This window comes from Lathyrus oleraceus, chromosome 5, assembly GCF_024323335.1.
Source record: "Lathyrus oleraceus cultivar Zhongwan6 chromosome 5, CAAS_Psat_ZW6_1.0, whole genome shotgun sequence".
In the NCBI taxonomy this organism is placed as follows: Eukaryota; Viridiplantae; Streptophyta; class Magnoliopsida; order Fabales; family Fabaceae; genus Lathyrus; species Lathyrus oleraceus.
Window position 1 is genome coordinate 526718154 of NC_066583.1, and position 8030 is coordinate 526726183.

Below are 8030 nucleotides of genomic sequence, written 5' to 3' on the forward strand. Positions count from 1 at the left end.
AAACTAACTTAGAGAACAAGCTAACTTAAATAATTGGGCATATCAAACAGGCCCAATTCGACATGCTAACAATCCTATCATACTTCGACTACAACATGTGAACAAACTTTGACGACATACTAATGATCTTGTCAGATTGTCGAACCAAGAAGCTACCCTTCGACCATACTAGAGTTTGATCCAATATCTCACAAATCTCCACCTTGGAACAAACTCTATAACATCAAGGGAACAAACTGTCTCTCTTCATCCATCTTTATCAACTGCATATAGTGGAAAAACTTGCAACTTGGTAATGTCTTGGTGATCATATCAACAACATTGTGATATGTCGAAACCTTCAAAACTTGAACTTCTCCAAACTCGATTACCCCTTTGACAAAATGTAGCCTCACATCGATGTGTTTAGTTCGCTCATGATAGGCTGAATTCTTCAACAAGTGTATAGCATTTTGACTATCACATTTAACAATGGTAACTCGACCTTGAAGTTTCAGCTCCTTAGCAAAACCTTCAAGCCACAATGCTTCTTTCACAGCTTCAGTGAGGGTGATATATTATGCTTCAGTGGTTGATAAGGCAACAACCTTATGAAGTGTTTCTTTCCAACTAATTATTGTGTCAAACATAGTGAACACATATCCAGAAATAGATTATATGGAATCCATACAACCTGCATAATCAAAGTCGACATGCCCTTCAGTTTCGGTTTAACTATTTTCACCATATGCTCCACCATAAATCAGGACTCTGTTCAGAGACCCATTTATGTACCTTAGAATCCACTTCAATGCTTGCCAGTGAGCCTTTCTAGGATTTGTCATGTACCGGCATACAAGACTTACTGTATATGTTATGCCAGGTATAGTACACACCATATCATACATCAAAGAACCTATTATGTTAGCATATGCGATGCTATTCACATAAACTCTTTTGACCTCAGTACTGGGACACTTATTTATTCTCAACTTGAATTGAGGGTTTGTCAGAGTCACAACAGACTTTGAATTCGACATACCAAATTTGTCGATAATATTTTGTAGGTATGTCTCTTGAGATAAGCATAAATTCGATTACTTTTTATCTCTTCGGATGTCAATCCCAAGAATCCTGGATGCAGCTCCCAAATCCTTCATATCGAACTCCTTATTGAGTTTAATCTTCACCTTCATTACATCCTCGACATTATTGCTTGCTATGAAAATATCATCCACATAAAGCAACAAAATAATAAATGAATTTTCATGACGAAATCTGAAGTAAACACAATGATCAGGTTGCCTCCTTAGGATTGTTATATATATCATTTATTGAATTTAGAGTCAATTTTTTTAACCTTAGTATTCCAATAGACTGAATTAAGATGAACAATTTTTCTGTTTATTAGCGAAGATCAATTTAAAGTCAAGAACAACATTTGGTACAATTGATTCAATACAAAAATTATTAGCATCTGTTATAATTTAAAATATAGAGACCGCTTATGTGAATTAGATAACCAAAATTGTAATTATATAAGACTTAAAAAGTATCAAACCTAAAAAAACTATAAAAGTGTTTAAAAGGAAACCACTTAGGACTATTCAATTCACTAAGTTATTAGGCACTATAGCCTACATAAACTTTTTGAATTTTCTTTGGTTCTTTTTTCCTTTAAATCTTGACATTGGGTTTCTCATTTGGGCATTTTTCAATACCCAAAGTTTGTGTGATAATTACGTGTTTGAAAATGAAAAGTGATTAGGGACCACTTTATTTTTAATTTTATGAAAAGGGGTGGCCAATATTATTTTATATCATAATGCAATGATTCCTTTTCTCACGTAATTTCAGCTTCCAAAGCAAGTTCACATTTTTGAGAGAATAAAAAACAAGTCCATATTTTCTACTCTATTTGTTCTTTTTAAATTATAGGTTTTTTGGATTTTTTTTACACATATTAACGCATCAATATTTAAAAAATATATTTTTTATTTAATACTTAAATATCACATTTGATTAGTGTATAATTCTTTAAAAATGATTATTAATTGTAACAAATATTACATAAAGTGAAAGTTCTTTCAAAACAAAAATACACATAACATTTTTAAGAGACAAAAAACTATTGTTTATGATTTTGATCTCATATCATAAGCTAACCACTTTTCTCTCCGTATTAAATTGAGTGGTTATTCGTAAGAAAAAAAATTATCAACTTTTTTAAAAATAATTTGATTAAATTACAATTTTGGTCATTGTCAAATAATCTACAAATTTTTATTAATTAATAAATTTTAATTGTAAGTCTCACGCCACATTATTAAAAAAATGTCATGTATTAAAAAAAATTATATTAATATTTTTTTAATTAAAATTAAGATAGAAGTTCAAAACTGTTTAAAAAAAATAGAAGGACTAATATAATAGAAAGATTAAAATTATAATTTAGCCAGATAATTTTCAAAGTAATATTTTTTTATATTTTTTAATTATACTATTTATACTATTTTTTATATATTTTAATTATATTATTTAAAAATATGATTCTTTTTACATCATTTAGAAATTTTTCTTAGACTACATTTAACAATATTATATTTTGAGTTTATAAGTTATAAGCTTATAAGAACTTTGATAACATTCATTTTTATGTTATTTTAAAAAATATATATTTTTAATTTATAAATATCAATAAATTATTTATATTAATATAAATAAATATTACGATGAAAAATTAAACTCTAGATCAATAATTTATACCTATTTAATTCAATTAATATATATCAATTGAACTATTATATATATATTTTATATTTAAATTAATTCAACTATTAATTTTATTAGATATCACAAATTTAATTAAAAAGTTTATTCCTATCTGTTTATCAACATTAAATTTATCTATTTTGAGTTAAATTATTAACTATTTACTATTTTTTACCAACAAAATCTCAATCTAATAGAATAAAGATAGTAGTAGTAAAAGAAAATGGAGGAAGTAATGCAAAAAGCTTAGCAAAAAAGACAACAAAGAAAAAAAAAACCCTAAAGAAATCAAAGCTAGCAGCGTAGGGTAGGTAGCACGTACAACCATATCTGAAAATCAGGACAACAAAGGAAAGAATGAAAGAAACCACACTTTGTCCTATTTGAGTAGATTTGCCTATTTGGACTCATCAAATAAAAATAAAACATAAACTTAAATGTTTATAAATACAACAACTTTATTCTTCAAATATTAGTACTCCATTAATCTTTAGATACAATAAATAAATAATTTATTATTATAAATATGAATTATTTAGTTCCAATTAATTTTTGTTATTTTAAAAGTGTGTATAGATTTTTATAAATATTAATAGTATTATAGAAATATAGATAAATATTACCGTAAAAAATGTACACTTTAAATCAACTGTTTGGATCAACTTAACTAAATAATTTATATGTCTAACTAAATAATATATATATATATAATATATATATATATATATATATATATATATATATATATATATATATATATATATATATATATTATATATATATATATATATATATATATATATATATATATATATATATATATATATATAATTATTTATTGAGTAATGTCGACTTGTACCTTAATTATAGATTTTTTTTAAATAATTAATATTTTCAAAAATAATATTGAAATAATCAAGTTTTCAAAATATTTATTAAAATAACCACATTTTAAGAGGTGTAGCCTTAGCAAATGGCGCATGCTTTAAATGTTTAGACATATGCACTCTTTGATATGGCGCATGCTTTTATGAGGAGCCACTAAGATTGGCGCATACATATAATGCTTGAGAGCATGCATCATTTGCATTGGCGCATGCTTTGGTTGTTCACCTCATCGAACAACTCCGCTGCGCATTTCAGTCATGCATTATACACCTCCTGGTTGAATTGGGAGCGTCGCCATGAGGACGTGTCAATCTCCACGGGTAACATAACTTCTGCCTCGTGTACCATTGTGAAAGGAGTCTCATTGGTAGTTAAGTAGAGCATGGTGTGACATGACCATATATCTAATAGAGTAATTTAGCCCACAACCCATTAGCGTCGTAAAGCTTCCTCTTGATTCCTTTAAGGATCACATTGTTTGCTAACTCATCATGTCCATTAGCTTGTGGGTGGACAACAACGACGAAATTTGTTTGTACTCCTAATTCATGGAAAAAGTTTGTGACTATAACACTAGCAAATTAGGTTTCATTATCGGAGACAATGATGTCGGGTAGTCCGAACCTGCACAAGATCTTCTGCTAGTAGAAACTACGAACTCTTTCTGCTATGATTTTGGTGACACCTTCCACATATATCCATTTTATGAAGTAGTCGACTTATATAATAAAAAACTTTAGTTACCTAGGCTTCAGGGAGAATGGGCCTAGGATGTCCACCCCTTATTGGTAAAAGGCCAGAGTGATATCATGGAATAAAGAAGTTCATTCAGAGCGTGATAAAGGTCGGCGTATCTCTAACATTGTTTGCACTTCTTGATGAAAGTCACATTGTCTTTTAGAAAGGCATGCCAATAATATTCCGCCTTAAGTAACTTTTGGGCGAGAGCACTACCTCCAATATGACTGCCACATGCCCCTTTATGGAACTCGGTGATGACTAAGGCGTTTTCATGCTCCCCAAAACAACGACTAAGGCGTTTTCATGCTCCATAAAACAACGTAGTATTTGGAAGGATCTTCCCATCTTATAAAGTTTTCCAGCGAGAAGAGTGTACTTTTCATTCGGTTTCCAGACCTTTTTTGCTCCCCCTTTGTCTTGAGGGAGTTCATCCTCTTGTAGGTAGCGCAATAAGGGCGACATCCAACTTGACTCTGGTGTGACTTCTAGGGTGTAGATCTTGTCTGCTTTAATATTTGGGGCAAGAAGAGTCTCTTGTATTATTATCCGATTAAACCCCATCGTCGTCGAACTGGCGAGTTTGGACATGAGTTCTGCTCCATGGGAACATGTAATACTTTAAAAGTTGTAAAGCGCGTTGATACATTTCGTACCTTATGGAGATATCTTATAAGTTATGGTTCTTTGGCTTGATATTTTCCAATGACCTGATTGGCGACTAGCTGAGAATCGTTTTTTGCCTTCAACCTAGACGCATACATTTTTAGGGAGAGGACCATGTTGACGATGATAGCTTTTTATTTAGCCTGATTGTTGCTAGCTTAACACTCAAAGTTTGGTGCTTATTCGATCAATAGGTCTCCAGGTCCTTCTAATACTATTCCAACACTGCTACCCTTCACATTTGAGGCACCATCGACCGATAGTGTTCACTATGAGGGAGTCTCTTTGTCTACTGGTGAGCTAAATTCCACCAAAAAATATGCCAAAGCTAGTTTCTTCATGATCTGTTAGACATGATAGTTGGTTTTCACGAAGACTTTATGACACGGAAAATAAGGTTGAAGCTTTCTCGGCGCGACGATGACGGCCAGAGCTAGCTCCTCAATCTTCTAGTAACATGTTTTGTCACTTTTGAACTTTTTTCTTGCAAAGTATACGAGTTGTTATGACTTATCTATCTCTTGGACGAGTAGTGAGCTCGTCTCAGGATTAGTGACTGAAAGATATAGGAGCAGTGTCGATCCTTCCCTCGGGCGACTAAGGATGGGAGGAGACGTGAAAAATGATTTTATTTTCGAGATATCCTCTTTGCATTCTTTAGTCCACTTGAACCTTTTATTTTTCTTTAGGGAGACAAAGATGAGGAAAGTCTTATGGCATGTATAGGAGTTGAAACTAGATAGGGCGACAAGGTGACACATAAGTTATTGAACTTCTTTTATGTTGGTGGGGTTCCTCATGTCAATGACGATCTGGCACCTATCAAGATTTGCATCAATGCCCCTCTTCTTCAGTATGAATCTAATGAACTTCTCTGGCTGTACCCCAAAGGAACACTTTGAGAGATTCAAGTGCGTGTTTTACTTCATGATAGATTGTAGGATATCTTTTAAGTATGCTATATTGATATGTACTTCAGTGGTTTTCACTATCATGTCGTCAACATAGACCTCCAGATTATGCCCTATCTAGTGGAGAACACGGCGTCCATGAGTTGCAGGTAGGTGGCGCCAACATTCTTGAAGCTGAAGGGCATGATATTTTAGTAGTAGTTGCCATGGTTTGACATGAACGTCGTCTTGGGTGCATCCAGGGTATCCATTCTAATATGGTTATACCCCGAGTTGGCATCCATAAAATTCAAGGTACGGTAGCATGAGGATCCATCGATCAAAAAGTCAATATCTGATATGGGATATGGGTCCTTAGGGCAGACCTTGTTGAGGTCGGTGAAGTCCAAGCACATGTGCCACTTGTTCGCCACTTTCCTCACCAACACTACATTGGCAAACTAGGTTGGATATTTTTCTCTAAGAGGAACACGACGCTCGATAGCTTTCATACTTCTTCGTCGATGGTGACTCTCTACTCCTTACCAATTTTATGCTTTCTTTATCCTAGTGGCTTGGCATAAGTGTTGATGACGAGGTGATGACACACTACTCTGGTGTGTATCCCTGACATGTCAGACGGAGCCCAGGTGAACAAGTCAATGTTTTTAATGAGTTTTTCGACTAGCTCACGCTCTTCTTCCTTAGTAAGCAAGGTTCTATCTTCGTTACCTAGTGGACCAAAGGACATATCTGAACATCCTTCAGGACCTCTGTGGGTGTGAACCTATCATTGTCCACGCCTAGTTTGGGATCCCAACAATTTGTGACCACCTCTAGCGCTTCAGGGAAGGGGATGGACTCAAAGGGGAGCTCTTCCTATTGCCAAACTGCTTTGGTAAGATTCTTGGGTGCTTTGTTGGTCTCCTCAAATTGTCCCGGCTCGCCCACTAGGTAGCGGGTATTTTAGAACCAAGTACTTGGTGGAAATAACTGCCCTTAACAGATTAATGGTAAGTCTCTAAAAGATGATATTATAGGGCGATAAGGCGTCCACTATGAGGTAGTTGACTTCAATCGCCTTGGAGTCTGATCACGTGCCACATGTTATCTTTAGGGTTACATGATCCACTAATTGTACCTATTCATCCAAAAATCCCACTAATGAACCTTGGAATGCCTTGATATCATTGAAATCAAGCTGGAGTTTCTCAAAAGTGTTCATTAATAGGATGTTTGTTGATCTTTATGGGTCTATCAAAACTTGCTTGATATCCTAGTTGGGTTTTAGCATAGTGATGACCGTGGGGTCATTGTCAGGATCCCAGTGGCGCCACTCCTAGAAAAGTGATGTTGACCCCTAATTCACACTGATCTTCTTTGGAGAATCCTTAGGATATTACGCTCATGGTCAGCACCTGCCTAGCGTACTTCCTTAGAGAGGAACTAGAGCTTCATATGTCGGCAAAACCTCCAACTATGGTGTTAACCACAGATTATGGAGGTTGAATGTGAGAAAATACACAAGAAGGGGGAGTGGGGTTAAATCATGTATGATAAATCTTTTTCACTTCTAAAAAACTAACTTCATAATCTGATCTCATATTTAATAGTAGAAGAATGAATAATATTCAGAAGCAAAAAAAAAAACACACACACAGAGTTATCCTGATTCCTCTTCTAAACTGAGAGTAGTTTAGTCCCCTTTTCCAACAAGATATTTTCACTATAATCAAATTGATTACACTTTTCTCAATCAAACTAGTAAGAGACTTCAACTACTCAATCACACTAGAAAAAGACTTTCGCTCAAGCAATCCAGCAAGAGACTTTTGCTCAATCACACAGGCACGAGGCTTCCACTACTCAAGCACACAGTGAGGATACTTCCACTGCTCAAGCAAACTAGCAAGATACTTCCTCTACTTTAAACACATAGTTTAGTATATTAGACTATAACTATACTTTGATGTACAATCATAAGTATAAAAGTGATACAACAACCATAATGATTCTTAACACTTAAGATTTCTAGGATATACAAAGATAAGAAATATTAAGAGCTTGTGAAATAAACAAATAAATACTTTGGATCAA